This window comes from Acinonyx jubatus, chromosome B1, assembly GCF_027475565.1.
Source record: "Acinonyx jubatus isolate Ajub_Pintada_27869175 chromosome B1, VMU_Ajub_asm_v1.0, whole genome shotgun sequence".
Classification (NCBI taxonomy): domain Eukaryota; kingdom Metazoa; phylum Chordata; class Mammalia; order Carnivora; family Felidae; genus Acinonyx; species Acinonyx jubatus.
The window spans coordinates 55,400,690-55,427,450 of record NC_069382.1 but is presented as its reverse complement, the minus strand read 5'-3'; positions in this window follow the sequence as shown (position 1 = coordinate 55,427,450).

The window sequence follows — 26,761 nt, the reverse complement described above, 5'->3', positions numbered from 1 at the left end:
GAAGGGTTTGGGAGTTCTGTATGTTCAATTCCTAATTTAATATTTTAAAATAAATATTACAGTTACATCTGATAACATCTAACACCTATTGTGTATTTATCATCTACTGGCATCTGTGCTTTGTGCACAGACTATCCATTTGATTTGTAAACTGCTTATCTATTTGATTTTTACAACGTCTGTACATTGTAAAAATTTCCTGTTTTATGGAGCAATAAACTAATCATTAAAGTCCAAAGATATGTAGCTAGTGAGTACCAGAGCCAATGAAAATGGAATGTTGTACACTTTCAAAAGAAACAGGAATTTACCAGTAACAGGGAAATAATGCTTAGCACTCCTCGTGATGTTTGGGAAGCGGGTGTTATTTTCTTGGATAACGTGAAAGTAATGGAGTGGGCAGCACTGCTCAAAACCTTTTTTTTTTTTCTCATTACAGACTGATTATTTGATCCATTATCCCTGACCCCAGTGTCTGTAGTCTGGCTTATAGCAGGGAAACTCTCCTTCAATTATTTAGGAAGTAGTAATTGACAATCTACCTTGTAGCAGGCACAATATTAAATGCTGAAGATGCAGGACTGAGAAAGAAAGGGTATTCCTGTCTCCACAACTGTCTAACAAAGCAGACATCATTGAATTAGCAATTTTTATATATTTTGCTAGGAAGAAAACCCAGAGGAAAAGTGGACAGGAATGAAGAGCACCTAATTTGAATTCAGGGTGTCTCAGAAGACCTTTATTTTTAAAATACTAGTTATAGAACACCTAGGATTTAGAGATTTGATAAGAATGATGATACATATTATAAGCAAGGGAGACATCATGTTTTAAGACCTAGAAGTAAGGGAATAGTCACCGGAGTCAATGATGACTCCCATATTTCAGGTAAACCCATGTCTTGTCACTGAAACAACTAGAATTAATTAATCCTATCTCAAATATAGCGCAAAGGAGGGTGATGAGAATTAAGGTTCAAGAGGTAAGAAGGCCTCAGGTCATTAAAGAGATTTTAAGCACACCCGTTCATTCAACGAATATGATTTGCCTTGTAAGTATCAATTATGATATGTGGTGGGGATGCAGCAGCACAAAAATTAATTTAAAAGTGCTTGCCTTCCTGAAGCATACATTCTAATGTGTGAGAGAAGGAGAAATAAAAAGAAAAAAAGTGAAGTTGAGTCAGTCCTACTGTAACATTTTTGATGTGTATTTGTTCTAAGGTTATATATATATGTATGCAATATATGTAATAAATGTTATGGCATATATAATACACATATGTGTATAGGTAATAAATACATGTATATGTGTATATATAAGTATACATGTATGGTATATGTATATACATTTATATAAAATAGATGTCTCCAGGTTTTTTCCAAGGGTACATGCCATATTTATTGTAGAATTTATGTATTTATTAGCTTTTTATAATTTTTAAAAATTTTTTAAGGTTTATTTTTGAGAGAGAGAGAGAGAGATAGAGTACAAGCAGGGAAGGGGCAGAGAGAGAGAGGAAGACAGAATCTGAAGCAGGCTCCAGGCTCTGAGCTGGTAGCACAGACCCTGACGTGGGGCTCAAACCCACTAACTGTGAGATCATGACCTGAGCTGAGGTTGGACGCTAAACTGACTGAGCCACCCAGGCACCCTGCTTTTTACAATATTTAAAACTGTGCTATACTTTTCATTAGTTTCTGATATTTTTTTTCGATGTGCTGACACTTTTTGAATATTGTATCCTAATCACACTTTTCACATAGATCTGTGGGTTTTATTATACAATTTTGTATAATGTGAAGATTTTTAGAAACATATATGTCACACTATAGGATAACTAACTGTATACCTTATGTTTATGTTTAAACTGTGCTAAATTCTTAGGAAAAAGTAAATCATGAAAGAGGGATAAGGAGTTTTGGAAAATGTTGATATTTTAGGTATGGTGATCAGAGATAGCCTCACTAATAACAGATGATTGAACAGTAATAGATGGAACTATGTATATATTGGAAGGAAAGGCATTCCAGGGTAAGGGAACAAGCAGTGCAAAGAGGCAGGCAGTGTAATTACTAATTATTAAATTTTAGTTCTGTAATTTTTAAAGGTTTATTTATTTCTTTTGAGAAAGAGAGAAGAGAGAGAGCGAGTGAGGGAGGGGCTGGAAGAGAGAGGGAGAAAGAGAATCCCAAGCAGACTCTGTGCTTTCAGCACAGAGCCCCACACGGGGCTTGATCTCATGCTGGTAAGATCATGGCCTGAGCTGAAATCAAGAGTCAGACGCTTAACCAGCTGAGCCACCCAGGTGCCCTTGTAATTTTTGGTAGTACAGTTGATTAGAAAGGAAGTGTAATGTGCTAAAGTAAGAGAATTCATTGTTTGGAGTAAAAGTTTTGTAAAGATATGATATGATCAAATGTAATAGGAAGTTCCTTCAGATTCAATGTGTGCATTGTAGAACTGCATTGGCCACACATAGAGTGACTTTCAATTTTCTGTGAATAGTTTCATTTTATGCATACTGTACCACAACAATTTTTTACTGATTTTTTTAAAAAGTTTATTTATTTATTTTGAGAGAGAAAGAGAGAGAGAATGAGTGGGGGAGGGGCAGGGAGAAGAGGACAGAGGATCGGAAGAAGCTCTGTGCTGATAGCAGAGAGCCCCATGAGGGGCTCAAACTCAACAAACCTTGAGATCATGACCTGAGCTGAAGTCTGATGCTTAACTGACTGAGCCACCCAGGCACCCCACCACCATAATTATTAGTAGTGGTCTCTTTTGCCCTCAGAAATGTCTCAAGTTTGTACAAATATTACATGGCTGCACTAACCATTACAGTTTCCTCATATGAAATCATTCAAAGCCAATTAGAATTTGGCTAATGACTTACAGTGTTTGACCACTGAACAGTCTTTTGTATCATTAAAAGAAGAAGAAGAAGAAGAAGAAGAAGAAGAAGAAGAAGAAGAAGAAAAGAGAAGTGTATAATCAGTTCATGTGTTTTGGAAAAGTGTCTACTGTATATTGAACTACTCCCCCACCTAAACTTCTATGCTGCTGGGAAATCTGGACTGCATTTGGCAGCTTCAAGAAACAAAGGGAACATTTGTTGTACTATATTTGGGGATGAATCAGAAATGGTTGAACTTATAATAAACCTATCCAGAAATTGAGCTGTGCTTTTATCTTTTATCTAATGTTCTTCCTATGAATTTATTGTCACAAACAAAACAGATGAGGTGGTAACTTTATGAACACTTTATTTACCGGTGCCGGTTTGCAAAAGTGGAAGAAAAACCTAATGGAGTCCCAGTTAATCAGTGTGCACGGTAATCACAAACTCAAAACATAGGACCGTAGGACTTTGTATGTACTACTCATACACACGAAGTGATACAAGTTCATTTATTGCCATCTTCTCAAACACTCCCCAGTTCTACTACAGTCTGTCTCCCAAAGTAGAGTCCACAACCACTTGTCACTCTGTTCAAAATGATATTTACTTTCTCACATATGAATCACATGAGGAAGTACTCCTTTAATTGCGACAACCAGATGTGAGGCTATGCAGTCCTTTCTTGGCTGCCACATATTACCCACTTGATTAGATGTCTGTGTCCTTGGGAGAATTCACTTGTATAATCCAAGTGAATCCAAGGATTCATTTGTGTAAATGAACTACTGCAGGTGTGTAGTTCATTTACCGCTTTCAACTTCTCATCTCATGTTTTCGATGTCTTTGAGTGACTGGTTGATTACTTTTTGTGGGTACCAATGAAGACATTGACAAATGTGTTTGATTATATTATCTTTATGAAACCTTTACTGCAAATCATTAAATCTCCTATTCTAGAGCAATTTAGTTCCTTTCTAAGAAATTGTTCTATCAAAATAAAAATACAGAAAAAAAACCCAAGGTTTTAATAGTATTTATTTTAGGAAATGCCTGTTCAATCTCAGGAAGCTCATTTTCTTTATGACTTTTGGTAACTCTGTTGATAAGATGAAAAATAAAAATGTGTTATTCCTATATCATATGAAGCCGTTGTTAAAACCACATCTTCCAAAATAACATCAACTTGGTGAAGAAAATGGGGTCTCATTAAAATGATGAAAGTAGAACAATTGTAATCTGTATAAAAATCTTTATCCTGACACTAGTACCTAACATACATACACTGAAGAATGTATGTGTGTATGTATAATTGTTGTGATTATGTGTAAAATCCTTCCTGGATGAGTTTGCTTTTCTAAATAATAGAGTATACTCAGTAAGGTTTATCTTTAAGTAGGTTTCATCTAAGACCAATCATTTGGAAGCTTATCAAAAATCTGGTGAGGCCAATCAATTGCATGCATCGGAATATTTATTTTATCTTCCAGGATCCTCTCTTTATTTAGTTTGCTGGTTATCAAATTGCAGGCATTCACATACTTCTTTCAAAGTTTTTTCTATATACAGTTTCAACGGGCGCTACTAGTTTATCTGATGTTTTTCTTGGAAGTAATCTTAAATCAAACTATATTTCTTTCCAATTTGTTCTAAACATTAAGATCAAGATAATAATAGCCTCTTCTATATTTTCCATGTAAAATAAAATTAGTATTAACTATTAATATAATAAGTAATTATTAAAATTAAAAAGATTCTAAAGCAACCAACTCAGCCAAATTAATCTGTGAGTTAGAAATCAAGGCTTACTTCTCTTTAAAACAATTAAAGATTCACCCAGGTACTAGATAAAAATTACTTCATGTACCAGAGAAAATGTATGTTTTAGGAAATGCAATGGGTTATCTTGAATTCTTTTGTTTCAGTATACATGATATTAGAATGATAGATCAGCACTTATATGTAGTGAGTCTCTTAGGAAAACATCAAATAGTTCCTTTTAACTGAAACACATTTAATAATTTAGTTAGTTCTGAGGAATGCCCTAGGATATAAGAACACATCGTTATGTGACTCAGAAAACAAAGAAGCACATCCTTTAAAGATGTTTTCCACATTAGGAAGGCAAACAACATTAATGAGGTGGGCAGAACACAGAAGAGACACCTCATAAAATCTACATATCATTTCAGACCTAACGTAGTTTGTTTAGGTTCTGTATTTGAACATCCACAGACATGGAATGAAGATTATATGGGATAAATTGGCATCTAGCAAGGATGTGACTTTCTGTCTGTTGGAAGCACAGTAACACAAACACACAGAAAGAGGGAGAATCAATAAATACCTTCATTCTGCATATAGAATTGAATAACAAAAGTATATCATACTCATAATCTCCAGAACTAGATCTCTCTGGAGACTATAGTATATGAAGTAATATCCAATGGCTTGAGAAGATGGGAGTCATTTGAAAACTTACAAAGGTCTTTTTTTTTTTTTCCTAAGGGTCATTTGCCACGTTTAAAACATCAATAACCAATTTCAAAAATTCTAATGAGAACAAGATGGATTTTCTAAGTGAAGTATTATCAATTTATGTCAGCAGAAATAAAGTCCAATTAAAAATTATCTGAGGGAAATAATCTTTTAAAACTACCAATAATCAGGGGCACCTGGGTGGCTCAGTCGGCTAAGTGGCCAACTTTTGCTCAGGTCATGATCTCGCGGTTCGTGAGTTTGAGCCCCGTGTGGGGCCCTGTGCTGACAGCACAGAGCCTGGAGCCCGCTTCAGTTTCTGTGTCTTCTACTCTCTGCCCCTCTGCCACTCACTCTCTCTCTCTCTCTCTCTCTCTCTCTCTCTCTGTCTCTCTCTCTCGCTGTCTCTCTCTCTCTCAGAAATAAATAAACATTAAAAAATTAAAATAAAATACAGTTACCAATAATCAATATAGAATATTTTCAAGAGAGCCCAAATCTTGGAATTTTTTGAAAGATCACCCAAATAATTTTTAAGAGGTTTACAAATGTAACCACTGACATATCATTCCAGTCTACTCATTGTATCAGTTTGTTTGAAATTCAAAATGGTCTTTTATTATTTTTTTAACATCAAGAAATAAAATATATGCTCACAAAAGTAGTTCAAATTTTTGAAAACTTAGATTCATCAATAGAAGCACAAATGGGTATAAACTTATGGCACATGATGCATTCATTGCATTGAGGACTGCTCCATGCCCAACAACAGAGACCTGAGATTTTTTCAGATCCAGATCCAGGTTACTTTAAAACACTACTCCAAACTTGTATTTCAGAGAGGTAAATGTAATGGGCATACACTGTAATTTAAGTTCCAGATTTGAAATAGTGAAGAAAATCATCAATGGAGTTGTACAAGGAAATACAAAGTTAAGATTCTAGATTTTCACTGTCACATAATTTAGAATTTTCAGCCATACATAGGGGCACCTGGGTGGCTCAGTTGGTTAAGCGTCCAATTTTGGCTCAGGTCATGATCTCATGGTGAGTTCGAGCCCCACATTGGGCTTTCTGCTGTCAGTGCAGAGCACTGGTTTGGATCTTCTTTACCCCTCCCCTGCTCATTTTTTTTTCTTTGTCTCAAAAATAAATAAAACATTAAAAATATATATTTAAAAAAGAAAAGAATTTTCAGCCACATGACCTTCAGACTCCAGAGTAAGACAGTATTAAAAATTATCAATAATCTCAGGTCATCCCAACTACTCAAGTATCTGTTATTTCTTTATAGTGTCTTATATACTAAAGTTTAATACTAGAAAATTTATTGTAAATTTAGCACATAATATTCTTTTCATTTATTGGGGGAAATGTTATGGTAAAATAAAAAGTAGGATCTGGTGACTTTTGGAGTTCTTAATTGTAATATTAGAAAAAAATTTAGTCATTGTTCTCCTCAATAACTCATATATATGTCTTTGCTTTCAAAGAAACTCACTGGAATTTAAATCTAATTATAAAATATACATACAAATAAATAGAAAATTGTAGGAAATTACATGAAGGGGTTATCTAACCTCCATTTAAGATTGTCTACATTTTATTAAAAATAGACCTACCCTATGACCCAGCAGTAGCACTGCTAGGAATTTACCCAAGGGATACAGGAGTACTGATACATAGGGGCACTTGTACCCCAATGTTTATAGCAGCACTCTCAACAATAGCCAAATTGTGGAAAAAGCCTAAATGTCCATCAACTGATGAATGGATAAAGAAATTGTGGTTTATATACACAATGGAGTACTACGTGGCAATGAAAAAGAATGAAATATGGCCCTTTGTAGCAATGTGGATGGAACTGGAGAGTGTGATGCTAAGCAAAATAAGCCATACAGAGAAAGACAGATACCATATGTTTTCACTCTTATGTGGATCCTGAGAAACTTAACAGAAACCCATGGGGGAGGGGAAAGAAAAAAAAGAAAAAAAAGAAGTTAGAGTGGGAGAGAGAGCCAAAGCATAAGAGACTCTTACAAACTGAGAACAAACTGAGGGTTGATGGGGGGTGGGAGGGAAGGAGGGTAGGTGATGGGCATTGAAGAGGGCATCTTTTGGGATGAGCACTGGGTGTTGTATGGAAACTAATTTGGCAATAAATTTCATATAATTAAAAAAATATACGGTAAAAAAAAAGATTGTCTACATCTTATATATTACAAAAAATAAAATCAAAATTAATTAAAAATGAACAGGAAAAGTAAACAAGGGTTTTTTTGCATGTATTTCTAAGATGATGACAAAATACTTATATTTACATGATTATGTTAAGACAATTGATCAAAACCATTACATACTCACAAAGACTTTTGATATTAATTGTACTTTACTCAAAAACTAAAAGCAATAAGTCAGGAATTTATGTAAGGAGTGCTTTTAAAAAACTAAAGACCAGGTAAAGGACCAAGAATAGCCAACACAACAGTAAATAAGAATAAAGTCAGAGGACTGACACTACCAAAATTCAAGACTTATTACAAAGCTACAATAATCAGAACAGTGTGCTATTGGTGAAAGAATAGACATATGATCAATGGAACAGAATATAGTCCAGAAATAGATTCACATAAATTATAGTCAATTGTTGTTTGACAAAGAGCAAGGGTGATACAATAGAGGAAAGATAGTCTCTCCAACAAATGGTGCTAGAACAACTGAACATACAGAAAAAAAAAAAAAGAATCTATACAGACCTTACATCCTTCACAAAAATTAACTCAAAATGAATCAAAGACCCAAAGGTAAAATCCAAAACTATAAAATTATAAAAAACCAGAAGATAACATAGAAGAAATCCTAGATGACCTTGGATATGGGGATGACCTTTTAGATGCTTTACCAAAGGAATGTTCCATGAAAAAATTATTGATAAGCTGCACTTTTTAGACATAAAACCTCTGTTTTGTAAAAGACAATGTCAAGAGAAGGAGAAGACAAGGTACAGACTAGGAGAAAATGTTTACAAAAGACACATCTGATAAAGGACTGTTTTCCAAAATATACAAAAACTCGTAATACTGAACAGTAAGAAAACAAACAACTTGATTTAAAAATGAGCCAAAACCAGGGTGCCTAGGTGACTCAGTCGCTTGGGCATCTGGCTTCAGCTCATGTCATGATCTTGCGGTCTGTGAGTTCGAGCCCCGTGTCGGGCTCTGTGCTGACAGCTCAGAGCCTGGGGCGTGTTTCAAATTCTGTGTCTCCCTCTCTCTCTGACCCTCCCCCGTTCATGCTCTGTCTCTCTCTGTCTCAAAAATAAATAAATGTTAAAAAGTTTTTTTAAATAAATAAATAAAAATGAGCCAAAACCTGAACCTCACCAAAGAAATTATACAGACGGCAAGTAAGTATAAGTAAAGATGCTCCACATCTCTGCCGTCAGGGAAATTCAAATTAAAACAACAGTGAGATGCCAAAATCCACAACACTGACAACACCAAATGTGGACAAGGATGTAGAGTAAGAGGAACTTCCATTCTTTGCTGGAGGGAATGCAAAACGGTACATCCACTTTGGAAGACAGTTTGGCAGTTTCTCCCCAAACTAAATATACCCTTACCATTCAAGCCAGCGATTTCCTTAGTATTTAATGAAAAGAATGGAAAACTTATGTTCACATAAAACCCTGCACATGGATATTTATAGTAGCTTTACTTACAATTGTCACATCTTTGAAGCAATCAAATGTACTTCAGTAAACAAATGGATACATTAACTGTGGTAGATCGAAACAATGAAAATAGTATTCAGCACTAATAAGAAATGAGCTTTCAAGCCATGAAAAAACATGGAGGAAACTTAAATGTATATTACTAAAAGAAACCAATCTGAAAAGACTACAAACTATAATTCCAACTCTATGCCATTATGGAAATAGCAAAACTGTAGAGATAGTAAAAAGATCAATGTTTATAGAGGATGGGGTTTGGGAGAAATATGAATAGATAAACAGCGGATTTTGAGGGCAGGATAGTTAAGTGCTCTGTATGATTCTGTAAAGATAGATATACTATACATTTATTCAAACCCATAGAATATATAATACCAAGAGTGAACTGTAATGCAAATTGTGGACTTTGGGTGACTGCGATATATTAATGTAAGTTCATTAACTGTAACAAAGGTACCACTGTGGTGAGGGATGTTGGAAATGGAGGAGACTATGCATGTGTGGGAGCAGGGGGATTAGGAAATTTCTCTTTTAGTATCTCTCTCTTAATTTTGCTGTGAACCTAAAACAGCTCTAAAACGTAAATTATTAAATAAATAAATAACAATGGATTTTTTTCATTGTTTTCTCCTTCTTGACTTTGAATTGTTTATTTTCCACATACAATTGCTTAGCTAAAACATTAACAGATTTCTATTTGAATACACAAGACAAACATAAACTTAGATTCAACTAGGAACTGAAGTTACAAGTTTCCCTTAGACTTTTCAATTAGTAATTTTGAATCCAAAATAATCAAAATAAATATACATTTAATTCCATTCCCCTATGATTTTAATCATCTCAGTATGATGGAAAATGGAATAATGTTTAACTCCATCATTAATTAATGTAAGAGTAATTTTCTTTTAAATTGCCCACTTTCAAATTCCTTACTCAAAATTATTCAGAAGCTTCTAACTTGAAATTAGTAGGGTAGATGAGTACTAAGCCTTCTTACAAGTTAATCCTTTATTCTTTCATCACCCAATTTATACTGTTTTACAAAGAGAAACAAAGATGATAATTTGTTTTTAATTATGGTCTCCCTACTTGTAGTAATGATTAATTTTCCACGTCAGAACTAAATTTAATGTTGACGTTGTTAAAATATAATGAAAACTCTGATGTACATAATTGTAGGAGTCCAAAGTGGGAAGAGGGCTTCAGAATTATACAAGAGACTTCTACCTTTTCTAGAGCAAAGGAATAAAAAACAATGTTTGTGTAAGAGCTAACAGGTTATATTCAAATATCTTTCTGCTTTGATTTGTGATATCTGTGTATGTATTAGATGTTACCTGAAAGCTCAGACATTCAGGAAGCTATTTGTTCTTGCTGTTGAAATTATTCTCATGTCCTCTCTTAAGGAAATGAACCCTTGGATTAATACGCCTCTTGTATAGGTCGTTCCTAAATCCTGGAGCAATTATAAAGAAGTCTCTGCCTCTTCTTTACCTCAAGGAAAATATTATTTGGAGATAAAATTTTAAAGAATGAGAATTTCTTGAAGGGGGAGCAAAAGGATATGGAGAAGAAAGAAGAAGAGAGAGAAGAAGCAGAAGGAAGGAAATAAGAAAAAGATGGCAGCATGGAAGAATACATTACTTAAGTATTAGTCTTTTCTCAAGAAAATAGCATTGTTTGGGTCAATCTATAAGAAGGTGGAAGTCTCTAGTCATCTTAACAAGTAAAAAACTAAACAAAATGAAAATTCAACAACTCTTGTTATGTTCTTAAGAGAAGCAGGGTCACAGAGCAAACCAATCCCCCTGAAATTGGAGGAGACCTACAAGAGAATACAGAAAATCACAGTTTAAGGGAATAGAAACCCAATAACTGAAACCTTGGAGGGAAACATTGGGGGTAAGGAAAACTGAACAACAGGTGACAAATTGCTGGAAGCTTGGTGTGGGCACATTTGAGAGATAAAACTCCACGGGAGGATGTTCGGCTCCACACTTTTGGGGGTTTCACATTCTGGGGATTACCAAGTTCTAATAGTAAATACTGGAGAAAAATCCCTCATGTTTCTTTCCGGGGGAGGAGAAAAGGAGCCATTTTAAAATATTCCTGAGTACTCTGGTCTTAAAAAGGCTTGTCCTAGGTGAAGTGACTTAACTAGAGCCAAACCTGCTGGGGTTTTACTAGAACCTAACTGACCTGGAAGAAGGGAAACACCCACCTAGGACCCACACTGGCCATCCTGTCTCACATAAGGGAATTGCAGGGGATGTTGGGGGAGGACAAGTACTGTTGAAGTTCAAGTCTAGAGGCACAGGTTCACTAAGAGGTTTAGATCTAATCATAAGAATATACTGTGCTTCCCCTCCCTGAAACCTTACCAACAAATTCCTAAAGGCTTATTTACACGAGTTCATTTTACCCACTACATTATGCCTACTTATCAAGAAGAAAAAATAAACAATTTGCATAAAACATGGTTTGAAGAGGCAGAGAATGCATCAGAACCAGATTCAGATACAACAGAAAAATTAGAATTACCAGATCTAGAATTTAAAATAATTATGATTAATATGCTAAGGGATCTAATGGGTAAAGTAGACAGCATGTAAAAACAGATAAGCAAGGTAGGCATAGAGAGATGGGATTCTAAAAAGAGTTAAAGAATAAATGCTAGAGATCAGAAACACTCTAATAGAAATACAGAATGGCTTTGATGGACTTGATAGTTCACTTCATGTGGCTGAGGAAAGAACCTCTGAGCTTAAAGATATCTCAATAGAAATCTCCACAATTGGAAATCAAAAAGAACAAAACAAAACAAAAGATTAAAAAAGGGGGGAAAACAATATGCAGAAACTGTGGAACTACAAAAGGTGTAACACAAACAAACGGAGAAGAGAAAAAGGAATACATAATGTCTTGTCGCTATTTTTGTTTAAAGATTTATTTTTAGAGAAGTTTTAGTGTTTACAACAAAGTTGAGAGAAATGTATAATGATATCCCATGTATACTCTGAGCCCCACAAGAACAACCTTCCCCATTATCCACACCACTCACTGGAATGGTACACTTCTACCAAGGGATGAACCTGCATTGAAAGATCATAGTCATCCAAAGTTCATATTACAGTTTATTCTTGGTGTGGTATATTCTGTAAGTGTGGACAAATGTCTAAAGAACATCTATCCATCATTATTAAGTCATGTAGAGAATGTTCACTGCCCTGAAAATCCTCTGTGTTCTGACTGTTCATCCCCGCCCCCCCCCCACCCCAAGCAGGCACTCATTGATCTTTTTCTCTCTATAATTTGCCTTTCTATAATGTCACATAGTTGGAATCATATAGTAACTATGCAGTCTTTTTATATTAGCTTCTTCCACTTATTAATATGCATTTAAGATTCCTCATGTAATTTCATAGATTTATAGCTAGTTTTCTTTTAGCTATGAATAATATTCCACTGTCGGGATGGACTAAGGTTTATTTATATCCGTGTTTTTTAAAAAATGTGATATATCCATTTATTTATTGAAGGGCATCTTATTGCTTCCAATTTTTGGAAGTTATAAATAAAATGCTAAAATATTCATGCTCAGGTTTGTATAAGCACAAGTTTTCAAGTCCTTCAAGTACATACCAACAAGTGCAATTACTGGGTTTTATAGAATTATTATGTTTAGTTCTTTTAATAAACCACCAAAATATCTTCCTAAGTACTATATTTCCTTCCTTCCAGCGATGAATGAGAATTCTTGTTACTCCACGTCCCCTTCACCATTTGATTTTGTCAGTGTTGTGGGTTTTGGCCATCCTAATAGGTGTGCAGTAGTATCTCATTTTAATTTACATTTCCCTGTTGTTGTCAGATGTAAGTCATCTTTTCACACCCTGTATGACATCTGTATTTTTTTTTGGTGAGTCTGCCGTTCGGGTCTTTGGCCTATTTTTTAAATCAGGTTTTTTCCTTACTGCTGCATTTTAAGAGTTCTTTTTTATTAACTTGCAACTAAAATGCATTTTATTTTGTAATGTTTTAAAATATTATCAAGTGTGCTAACATACAGTGTGCTCTTGGCTTCAGGAGTAGATTCCCATGATTCATCACTTACATAGAACACCCAGTGCTCATCCCAACAAGTGCCCTCCTCAATGCCCATCACCATTTCTCCTCACCCCAACTCTCCCCTCCCCTCATCAACCCTCAGTTTGTTTTTTGTATTTAAGAGTCTCTTATGGTTTGCTTCCCTCTTTGTTTAAAACGATTTTTCCCCTTCCCTTTCCCCATGGTCTTCTGTTAAGTTTCTCAAATTCTACATATGAGTGAAAGCATATGATAACTGTCTTTCTTTGATTTATTTCACTTAGCACAATACCCTCCAGTTCCATCTGCATTGTTGCAAATGGCAAGATTTCATTCTTTCTCATTGCCAAGTGGTATCCATTGTATAAATAAACCACATCTTTATCTGTTTATCAGTTGATGGATTTTGGGCTCTTTTCGTAATTTGGCTATTATTGATAGTTCTGCTATAAACATTGAGGTGCATGTGCCCCTATGTATCAACACTCTTGTATCCTTTGGATAAAATCCTCGTAATGCTATTGTTGGGTGACAGGGTAATTCTATTTTTTATTTTTTGAGGAACCTCCACACTGTTTTCCAGAGTGGCTGAACTGATTTGAATTCTCACCAACAGTGCAAGAGGGTTCCCGTTTCTCCACATCTTCGCCAACATCTGTTGTTTCCTGTGTTGTTAATTTTATCTACCATTGCATTTTAAGAGTCCTTTGTACATTTGGAATTATAGTGTTTTATCAAATGTGTCTTTTGAAAATATTTTCTCCCAATCTGTGTCTTGTCTTCATTTTCTTGATATTGTCTTTCACAGAGCAGAAGTTTTTAATTTTAAGAAAGTTCAGTATATCAGGGCGCTGGGTGGTTAAGCATCCAACTTCAGCTTAGGTTATGATCTCATGGTCCGGGAGTTCATGCCCCACATTGGGCTCTATGCTGACAGTTCAGAGCCTTGAGTCTGCTTCAAATTCTGTGTCTCCCTTTCTCTCTCTGTCCCTCCTCCACTCACATTGCCTCTCTCTCTCTCTCTCTCTCTCTCTCAAAAAATTAGTCTACAGCCATACCACCCTAAACGCGCCCGATCTCATCAAAAAATTGTAAAAAGGCACTAAAAAAAGAAAAAAGAAAAAAAAAGTCCAGTATATCAATTATTTCTTTCAAGGATGGTGACTTTGGTATCACACCTAATAAGGCATCACGATATCCAAGGTCATCTAAGTTTTCCTCTGTGTTATTGTTTGGAGTTCTATAGTTTTGAATCTTGCCAGATAAATATTTGAAAAAAAATAATTACTGAGAATTTCCTCAAATTAATGTCAGATGGCAAACCTTGGATACAAGTAGCTCAGAGAACACCAAGCAGGATAAATGTGAAAAGGGATACATGTATACATGCTATTTTAAAACTGCAGGGAATCATGTAGAAAGATAAAATCCTGAAAGTAGCCAGACAGAAAGAACACTTTAACTACAGAGGAATTAAGGTAAGAATTACATCTGAATTCTCAGAAACTGTGCAAACAAGTAGAGTAGGGTGAAATATTTAAAGTATTGAGAGGAAAAAAATACCAACTAACCTAGAATTCCTTATTCTGCAAAATTATACTTTGAAAGTGTAGGAAAAACAAGATTTTTCTCAGACAAATAAAAATTGAGGAAAACTTTTTCCAGTAGGCCACACTTGCAATAAATTTTAAAAGGAGTTCTTAGAGAAGATAAATGACAGGTCAGAAATTCAGATCTCCATAAAAAAAGGAAGAGCATTAGATAAAGAAAAAGAAAAGGTAAAACAAAACTTCTACTTCTATTATTCTTAATTGATCTAACAAATAACAATTTGTTCAAAATAATAATAGCAACATGTATTTGATTCTGTAGACTTATGTAGATAGATGTATGTATATATTTATGCTTATGCATGCTTATGTATAAATAAAATGAAAGGCAGCAAAGATACAAGGTACAGAAGGAGGGATTAGGATAATTTGTTATTATAAGGTATTCACACTACCTGAAGTGGTATAATGGTATTTGAATGTGGACTTGTATCAAGAAGAATACTACAAACTCTAGGAAACTACTGAGAAAACTTAAAAACATAATGTTATACACTAAGAAAGAAGAGAAAATAAAATCATATAAAATGTTCAGTTAAAACCACTAGAGGCAGAAAAAGTGGAAGACAAAAATGAAACAAGGAACAAGGGCAACAAATAGAAAACAATAATAAATATGGTAGATATCTATCCACTACTTCAATAATTACTTTAAATGTTGGTGGTCTAAATGTACAAATTGAAAGAGATTTCCGGAATGAATTAAAAATATGACCAAGCCACATGTTGTTTATACGAAACCCACTTTAAATATAAAGACAAGTATGGATTATGGGTAAAGGGATGAAGAGAGATATACCATGCTAAAACTCATTACAGTAAGCAGAAATAGCTATGATAATTTCAGACAGGGCAAAACTTTAGAGGAAGTAAAATTATCAGGATAACAAGGCATTGTGATTACATAATAATAAAGTGGTCAGTTCTCCAAGAAAACAATGATTCTTAATGTGTATGTGGCTAACCACAGAGCATCCAACTATGTGAGGAAAAACTGATAGAATTACAAGGAGTAATAGATGAATCCACAAGTGTAGTTGGGAATTTAATCATCCCTCTCTCAGAAATGGGCAGATCAAGCAGGCAAAAACTCTGTAAGAAGATGACTAAACTCAACAACACCATCAGTCAACTGGATGAAATGGACATCTATAAAATAATCCATACAACAGCAGAATAGATATTCTTCTAAAGTTCACATGGAATATTTGCCAAGATAGACCACATTTTGAGCCATAAAATACATCTTAAATTTTTTAAAACAATAGAAACCTAATATTGACTGCTCTTAGACCCACAGTGGCATTAAACTAGAAATCAATAACAGAAATATAGATTGAAAATTCCAGCAGACATAGAAATTACACAACATACTGTAACATAACACATGGGTCCTCTCCATAGTTTGGCTATTGTTGATAATATTGCTATAAACATTGGTGTGCATGTACCCCTTCAAAACTGTATTTTTGTATCCTTTGGGTAAATATCAAATAGTGCAATTTCTGGATAGTAGGGTAGTTCTATTTTTAGTTTAACGAATGAATAAATATATATATATGTATGTATGTATATATATACATATAGATACATACATACATATATATGTATGTATATATATATATACATATACATATATATATATATATGTAAAATGAAATCTTGTCATTTTCAACGACATGGATGGAGCTAGAATGTATTACGCTGAGCAAAATAATTCAATCAGAGGAAGACAAATATCATATGATTTCACTCATATGTGGAATTTAAGAAACAAAACAGATGAACATATGGGAAGGGAGGGAAACAGAAGACAAAGGGAAAAAAGCACAAGAGACACTTAATGATAGACAACAAACTGAGGGCTGATGGAGGGATATGGGTGGGAGATGGGCCAAATGGGTGATGGGTATTAAGGAGGGCACTTGTTGGGATGAGCACTAGGTGGCCAATGTAAGTGATGAAACAGTATATTCTATTTCTGAAACCAATATCGCATTGTATGTTAAATAACTAATACTTAAATTAAAAAAACAAAAATAAAATAACACATGGGTCAAAGAAGGAATTTTAAGAGAAAAAAATATTTTGAACTAAATGAAATGAGAAAATCAAAATCTGTGCAATGAAGCAAAAGGGCATAGTGAGAAATTTAGATCATTGAATGATTATATTAGGAAAGAAAAAAAAAAAAAAAAGAGGGATGCCCGTGGCTAAGTCTGTTAAATGGTGGAATTTTGATTTTTGGCTTAGGTCATGATCTCACAGCTCATGAGATTAAGCCCTGTGTTGGACTCTGTGCTGACAGCATGGAGACTGTTTGGGATGCTCTCTCTCCCTCTTTCTGCCCCTCCCCCATTTGCAAGGTCTATCTTAAATAAATAAACTTAAAAAAAAAAAGAAAATGATTTAAAATCAATTTTCTAGTTTCCATCTTAGGAAACTAGAAAAAGAAGACAAATAAAATACAAAGTAAGCACAGTAAAATAAATAATAAGGGCAGAAGTTAATGAAATTGAAAACAGAGAATAAATAGAAAAATCAATGACACCAAAAGCTGTTTCTCTGAAAAGAGATTTTAAAAAATGAATAAGCCTCTAGTTGGGCTAATTATTAAAAAAAGGAAAAGGACAAAAATTATTAATATCAGGAATGAAAAGGGAAACATCACTACTGAGATTATGGGCATTAAAATGATAGTAAAGGAATATCTGGAATAACTCTGTGCCCACAAATTTGATGACCTAGATGTTATGGATGAATTCCTTGGAAAATACAGTCTGCCAAAATTCATACAAGAAGAAATAGACAATGTGAATAGGCCTATATCTATTAAATAAATTGAATCAATAATTAATAACCCTCCATTCAAGGGTTTGAACCCCGTATTGGGCTCAGTGCTGACAGCTCAGAGCCTAGAGTCTGCTTCAGATTCTGTGTCTCCCTCTCTCTCTCTGCTCCTTCCCCGTTTGTGCGCTCAATCTCTCTATGTCTCTCTCTCTCTCTCTCTCTCTCTCTCTCTCTCTCTTTCTCGCTCGCTCTTTCTCTCTCTTTCTCTCCCTCAAAAATAAATAAATAAATAAATAAACATTAAAAAAAAAAAATAAAAGACTATAGACCACAACCAGATAGGATTTATCCCAGGTATTCAAGGCTGAGTTATCATTCAGAAATCAGTTAATGTAATCCAATACATCAATATGCTAAAGAAAATAAAAGAATGTATCAATAGATGCAGAAAAAGCATGTGACAAATCCTACATACATTCATGAAAGAAAAAAAAAACCTCTCAGTAAACTAGGCAAAGAGAAGAAATTCTTCAATTTGATAAAACCTACAAAGATTTCTGTATGTTGATTTTATATCCTGAAACTTTATTGAATTCATTGATTCTCTCTAACAGTTTTGTGGTGGGGGGTTAGGATATTCTACATATAAGAAAATATCATCTGTAAAGACAATTTTACTTCTTTTCCAACTTGGATGCTTTTAATTTCTTTTTCTTGCCCAATTGCTCTGTCTAGGGCTTCCACTACTATGTTGAATAGCAGTGGTAAAGTGGGTACACTTGTCTTTTTCCTGATCATAGAGGAAAAGCTTGCACCATTTACCCTTGAGTATGCTGTGAACTGTGGGATTGTCACATATGGTCCTTAAAGTATGTTCTCTCTATACCAAATTTATTGAGAGTTTTTACCATGAAAAGATGTTGCATTTTGTCAAGTGATTTTCCTGCATCTATTGAGATAATCTTATGATTTTAGTCTTTTATCCAATTAATGTGGTGTGTCATATTTATTGATTTGCATATGTTGAACGATAATTTCATCCCAGGTATAAATCCAACATGATTGTGGTATGTGAATCTGTTTAATGTGCTGTTCAATTTGGTGTGTTAATATTTTATTGAGAACTTTTGTGTCTATATGCGTCAAGGATATCAGCCTATAGTTTTCTTTTTTGTAGTGCCCTTACCGGTTTTGATACCAGGGTAATCCTGACTTTGTAAAATGAATTTGGGACTATTTCCTCCTCTTCAATTTTTTGGAAGAGTTTGAGGAAGATTGGCATTAATTCTTGTTTAAGTATTTGAAATAATTCATCAGTGAATCCCCCTGGTCCTGGCTTTTCTTTGATGAGAAATTTTGATTACTAGTTCAGTTGTTCACTCATTAAGTTTTCCTGTGTCTTCATGATTCAGTCTTAGTAGGTTGTATATTTCTAGAAATTTATCCATGTCTTTTAGGTTATCCAATTTATTGGTGCCTAACTGTTCATAATAATGATCTTTTATATTTCTAGGACATCAGTTTAATACCTCCTCTTTCATTTATGATTTTATTTATTTGAGTCTTCTCTCTTTTTCTTAGGTAAGCTAAAGGTTTGTCAAGTTTATTTGTCTTTCCCCCCAAAATAGTTATTAATCTTCTTGATCTTTTATATTCTTTTGCTAGTCTCCATTTCATTTGTTTCCTCTCAGATCTTTGTCATTTCTTTCCTTCTGCTAACTTTTGGACTTAGCTTGTTCTCTTTTTTTCCTAGTTGCTTGAAGTATAAAGCTCTGTTCCTTATTTAAGATCATTATTTTTCTTAATGTAAGCATTTATCACTATAAGTGGTTGTCTTGTAACTATTTTTATGGCATCTCATAGATTTTGATATGTTGTGTTTCCATTTCATTTGTTTCAATATATTTTTATTTATCTTTTGATTTCTTCTTTGACTTGTTCAATTAAAAAAATAGATGAATAGAAGGGGGATTGCCTGGATGGCTCAGCCAGTTAAGTGTCTGACTTGGGCTTAGGTCATGATCTCACGGTTTGTGAGTTCCAGCCCTACATCAGGTTCGGCACCAACGGCCCATAGCCTGCTTGGAATTTTCTCTCTCCCTTTCTTTCTCTTCCCCCTACCCCATTTGTGCGGGCTCTCTCTCAAAATAAATAAATAAACTTTAAACAAAATAGAAGAACTGAATAGCATCTTTTCATAGAAGATATACAATGGCCAACAAGTACATCAAAAGATGGTTGACATCACAAGGTGTTGTATGGAAGTGTTGAATCACTATATTGTACACCTGAAACTAACATTACACTGTATGTTAACTAACTGGAATTAAAGGAAACCTTAAAAAATAGATGTTCAATATCACTAATCATTAAGAAATATAAATCAAAACCACAATGAGACAACTGCCTCACATCTGTTAGAATGGCTATTATCAAAAAGACAAGGGAACAAATATTAGTGAGGATGTGAAGAGAAAGGAACATTTGTGTACTGTTGGTGGAAATGTAAATTGTTACAGCCCAATGGAAAACAATTGCTTTCTTTTTTTAAGTTTATTTATTTATTTTGATAGAAAGAATGAGACAGTGTGAATGGGAGAGGGAGAGAGAGAGAGAGAGAGAGAGAGAGAGAGAGAGAGAGAATCCCAAGCAGACTCCATGCACTAACCCAGAGCCCAAAGCAGTACTTGATCCCATGACCAGGAGATCATGACCTGAGTCAAAATCATCAATCAGATGCTCAACTGATTGAGCCACCCAGGCACCCTGAAAGCAATTACATTCTCTGGTGTTTACCCAAAGGCAATGAAAACTTAAGTTCACATAAAATCTGCACATGGAAATTTATAGCAGATGTTTTTCATAATTGGCAAAACTTGGAAGCAACCAAGATGTTCTTCAGCAGATAAATGAATAAATCAGCTGTGGTACATCCAAACAATGTGATATTAGTTAGTACTAAAAGGAAGTGAGCTATCAAAGCATGAAAAAACATGGAGGAAACTTAAATTTATGTTATCAAGTGATGGAAACCAATCTGAAAAAAAACTATATACTATAATGAGTATAACTATATGACAATCTGGAAAAAACAAAACAATGGAGACAGTAAAAAGATAAGTGTTGACATGGATTGAAGGGAGGAAGGGATGAAGGAGTGGAGCGTAGAGATTTTTAGGGCATTGAAAATAATCTGTATGATATAATAACTGTGGATACAGGTTGTTATACATTATTTCAAATCCGTAGAATGTACCATACCAAAAGTAAACTCTAATGTAAACTAGGATTTTAGATCATAATGATGTGTCAATGTAAGTTCAATTATAACAAATACACCTTCCAGTGGAAGATGATAACAAGGAAGGTTTTACATGTTTAGGGACAAGGAGTAGATGGGAATTACCTGTACTGTCTATTCCATATTGCAATAAACCTAAAACTGATCTAAAAAAATAAAGTTTATTTTAAAAAAAAGTGACTTCATTTAGTGCCAAAATCTTTGAACATTAGTGTCTATAAATTACCTTCTTTGTCTTTCAACATTGTTTATACTTTCAGGTTTTGAGAATCCATTCTGTATAGGATACTTACAGGAACCCAGAGAGGACAGCTATACTATAAGCTACTGAGACAGACAGCTAGAATATTTGTATTTGCAGAGGGGATAAACTAACACGAAATGTAGAAATTGATTACTTTGACACTGAAGCTAATAGTAGGTAATATTTATAAAGAGCTTATTGTACCTCAGCACTATTTTAAACAGGATATCTATCTATCTAGAGAGAGAGAGAGAGAGGTAGAGAGAGAAACTACTTGAACTTTGTAACACCTTAGGAGGTAGGTATGAGGAATTCTCAAAGGTGCAGTAGTTTTAAATTTTATTTAACTTAATCCATTTCTCAAACAAGTTTTGAAGGAACATTAATATTTATGTTTATTAAATATTTTTATTTTATAAAAAGGTTGACTCTAAATTTGTCAGAAAAAGCCAAAAAATATAAAAATGAGACATCAAAACACAAAATATATGGATCACATGTGAGGGAACTATGATAAAAAGCTAAGTGGCTCATCTTTGGCCTAATTACATGTGCCTTATATATTATTTTTCAAACTTTCCAATCATTGCTTTTTCCCTTATTTGCTCCATATGCTTCTTCAAAGTTTTAGGGTAGGAATTTATCTCATAACAGTGCTTATTTATCTATATACAATACAACTTAGATTTACTCACTTGAATAAATTGTAGACAAGTATTTTGACTTTTATTATGCAAAACGCAGTCGTATTATCCAGAAATCTCGGGTTGCTGAAAGAATCAAACACCCATATTTGCAAACAATCAAGTCACTTTCTAAGTAGAAAACAAGTGTGTCTTGAAGAGCTCTTCACTATCTATTTAAACACCTTCTATGAAAGTGAAGATATTTGTTTTTCTCAAGACTGATTTTCTTAAATTTCTCTCCAGTAGCTACACCTGTGAAATCAGCAGAGTCTGACTTCACATTCAGTGCAAGGGATAAACTTACTTGGAGGTTTGGGAATTTCTTAGACTAGTTTGCTCTTGGCCTTGAAAATATGGCACCCATAGACTGATATTTCAAACTGAAAAATAAGTAAATAAAAAATAGAAACCTGGGTCACCTAGGTGGCTCCACCAGTTCAGCATCCAACTCTTGATTTCAGCTCAAGTCATGATCTCCCGGTTGGTGAGATGAAGTCCCAGGTGAGGCTCTGTGCTGACAGTGCCAAGCCCGCTTGGGATTCTCTCTCTCCCTCCCTCCCTCTCTCTCAATCTCTCAAAATAAGTAAATAAACATTTTTTAAAGGGCTTAAAAAAAAAAACACCAGTTTTATGCTAGGTTACTTTTAAAAGCAAGTTAAACCTAAGTACTGTTTGGGGGGGGGCGGAGAATCAGAACAGTTTTCAACAGTTTAAATAAGTCTGATAAAAAGAAGGTGAAGGAGCAGGAGATGAAGGAAACTTCATGAACTTTTATGGGCGAATGATTATTGCGACTACTTTGGTAATAATATCCCAGGAAGTATCTTACAAACGTAACATGTACTTAAACTACAGCTGTGTTTTGCTTAAATATGATGAGACTTGGTATTTCTCAGTTGAAGGTGCATGTCTCCTATTATTAGTTAATAATAAATTATTAGTTAATAATAAAGTTAATTTGGGCTCATTTTCTTATATTGAAGAGTCATTTGTTGTCTTTTTCTGTGATTCTTGTAATTTCTTTTTGCCCCATTTTTACACCAGGTTTGTGTCTTTTTTCCTCTCATTTCCTCATATGACATGTGCTCCATTTTCTGTGACATGACCTTCTACTGTCTACAATCGGTTTGTTTTTTTTCTCATTACCTTCACTTTTATTAACTTGTTTTCAGTGGAATTTATGAAAATTTTGGCTTATCATTAACTTTATTTTAGCTTATATTTTAATACCTCATTTTATAAAGTATTTTTCAACTTCCTGGCTATAAAAAATAATATATGCTTTTTTACAATTTATTATTTTATTTTTTATATTTATATTTCTTATACACTTTTCATTTAGTCTTGTATATGATATGAGGATTGAATACAATTCTATTTTTATCCAAAAATGGATGTCTAGTTTTCCCTAGTAGGATATTACAGTTCATTTTTTCCTACTGATGTGAGATGTTGCTTTTATTATAACCATTAATATACATGTGGATTCTCTTTTTATTTTCTATTCCATTGCATTATATATTTATGAACCAACACTTAATTGTGTTTTAGTTATAAAGGCTCTTTAATGTTTTCCTAGTTTACTACCTGACTTCCATGACATCTGCTTTTAGAATCAAGTGGTATATAGCTTTAAGGAAAACATGTTGGTATTTTTATTGAAGTAAAATTAGATTTGTAAATTACTTCCAGGGCATTGTCATCTATACAGGTATCCCTTGCTTTTCAAAAGTTCATGTTATGCTTGGCTATTTGCTTTTACAGAAGACTTAACATTAGTACCTGTTTTTGCTAACCAAAAGAAATGTGAAAAGGATTTTGCTTTTACAAAAACGGAGGTGGGGATGGGGGAAGCAAAAATAGTGTTCAGTGTTTGTTTTGCAGGAGCCATTGTAATGGTAGTGGGCACGCTGCCAGCGACAGTGGCCCTGCTAAGCTCCTTCCCTTGGAGCTACACTCAGCATCTCAGCATTAAGCCGCCATGGCTTTGAACTGTGTCTGAGAACATCTGTGCTTTATCTCAGTTTATTTTGTGCATCTGTTTGCAATATGTGTCTTAAGGTATCAGAAAATTCTAAGAGACATTAATTTTTTGCTGTGGGAATGTTCAAAAAATTTCCATATAAATGGATGGTAATTGTTTCTTCACTTTATGCCATATCAACTTATGAAGTTTCATAAGAACCCTCCACTTTTGGATAGTGGGGGAAATCTGTATATTATTGAAACTTCATAGAATAGAACATGGTACGGCTTTCCATTTTTTCAAGTTCACTTTTATGTCTTATTTTTAGTTGAGTAAATTTGGCATGTAACATTGTTTAAGTTTAAGGTATACAGCATGTTATTTTGATACATTTACATGTTGTAAAATGATTGCCTGTGTAGCAGTATCGATCACATTATCTAATTTTAGTATAATTGTCTATACTCATTATAGCGTATATTAGATCTCTATGGCTTTTTTACTATTTATTTCAAGTTTATATCCTTAGACACCACCACTCTTGTCCTCCCCTCTGCATCCCCTGGAACCACCATTTTACTCTATTTTATAGGTTTAACTTCGTAGATTCCACATATAAGTGAATCATACAGTACTTGGCTTTCTCTATCTGACTTATTTCACATAGCATCATGTGTTTAAGCTGCATCACTGTTGACTCAAATGGGAAGATATTTTCCTTTGTTGTGGCTGAATAAGATTCCATTGTGTATTTGTACTGCATCTTTATTTAAATTTTTTACTGTTGATTTATTTTTGAGAGAGCCAGAGTGTGAGTGGGGGAGGGGCAGAGAGAGAGGGAGACACAGATCTGAAGCAGGCTCCAGTTTCTGAGCTGTCAGCACAAAGCCTGACGTGGGGCTTGAACTCACAAAATGTGAGATCATGATGTGAGCCGAAGTCAGATAATTAACTGACTGAGCCACCCAGGTGCCCCTTTTTATCCATTCATTTGTTGATGAACTTATGGGTTGTTTCCATATCATGGCTATTGTGAACAATATTGCCATGGACATGGGTGTGGATATATCTTATTGAAATCCTGTTTTCATTCCCTTTGGATACGTATGCAGGAGTGAAATTGCTTGATCATGTGGTAGATCTATTTTTTTAAGAAAATTTTGAGGAAACTCCATATTGTTTTGCACACTGGTTGGACCAATTTACATTCCTACCAACAATGTATAAGGATTCCCTTTGTACCACATCCTCTCCAGCACCTGTTGTTCCTTGTCTATTTAATGATAACCATTCTAACTGATGTAAAGTGCAATTTCTCCATAGAGGAAATTAAGATGGCCAATGGACAGAAGAAAAAGTGTTTGATACCACTAATCATCAAGGAAATACAAATCAAAAACACTTTTGTGTCTTTGACAATCTTAATATTTTCTTTATGTAGATTTTAGAAATATCTTGTTAAGGATTGTGGGTGTTTAATGCTTTTATTTCTGTTATAAATGAGCTATTCTCCTCCAGTATATTTTCTAACCAGCTATTGTCTCCATGTATGAGACCTTTCGTCTTTCAAATTAATTTTATAAATTTCTATTAAGTGCATTTTTTATTTCAGCAGGAGTTTGTTCATTTACCTGGTGTTTTGTGACACGAATATATCATTCATAAATAGATATTTTATTTCCATCTTTCAAAATCTTCTTCAAATAATTGCTTCTTCTAATTCCATAGGCTAATGTTGGGAAATGCTCCTCTATTGCTCGCTCGCTCTCTCTCTCTCTCTCTCTCTCTCTCTCTCCCTCTCTCTCCCTCTCTCAGGTTCCTATACATCTTACTGGTTATAGCACAGGTAGAGAGCCCTGACTCATTACTACTTGAGCCTTTCCTTAGGGTTATGTTGCAGCAAGCAACCTTGAGGATAAGATAATAATGCCTTTCTCCAGGAAAAGCATTGCTTGCTTACCATTTACGATAAAGCAGTAGATTCCCTAAGCATGCCCACTACATGAAAAGCGTCTCTGTGAGCCAGGCTGCACACTGCCCTCCCACCGCAGGAAAGGGGAATGGATGCAAACATAATATCATGCAGTCTGCTGTGCTGTGGTAATAAAGTCCTTTGTCTTTGATGCGGAAGCTGTGTGTCTTGGCAGACTAATTATTAGCTTGTAAGTAGCATAAAATCAAATATCAGACTCAATAGCTAATACATCAATACAGTCTTAAATACTGGTTGTAGCAGAGAAAATTTTATTTCACTACTTTTAGTTAGAGTGCCTCATTAAATATAATGTTAACTCGTATGTTGATACACGCAAATTAATGATATGATGGAATTATCCATTTTCTTGAATGTTTTTGCTAGGAATGTGTATTGAATTATGCTAGTTACCTTTTCAGTATTTATGGCATTAATAATAAATTCCAGTAAATTAGAACAATCAACATAATAAATTATATTGAGTTATTTCCTAATATAGAAGCACTTTTACATTTCTAAAATATATTCCCCTCCGTATAAAGCACATTTTTTAAATGTGCTCTTGGATTCTGTTTGATAATATTTTAACATTATCACAAAAATATTTATGAAGGAAATTGGCCTTTAGTTTTATTTTTGGCACAAACTTCATCAGGCTTCAGTATCTTTGAATTCAGAAAAATCACTTTTCATAATGCATAAAAATATTTCATCTCCTTTACAGATCATAGTGACTACAAAGCAGATACAATTTACTTCCCATATTATGACTGAAATGATAATAAGAGTTTGAACTATGTTTATTGTAACTGTTACATCCCAAGTTCAAGATGTTCTATTAAAAAGGCAAACCAGACCTCCCTTTGTGATTGTTGGAAAAAAGTACTTTTTAGGGTTACCTTTAAGGTCACTGTAATATTTAGGATAATATAATTTGAAAGAATTATCCCTGTGGTTGGAAAATGAGTCTTTGACATAAGACTGTACCAG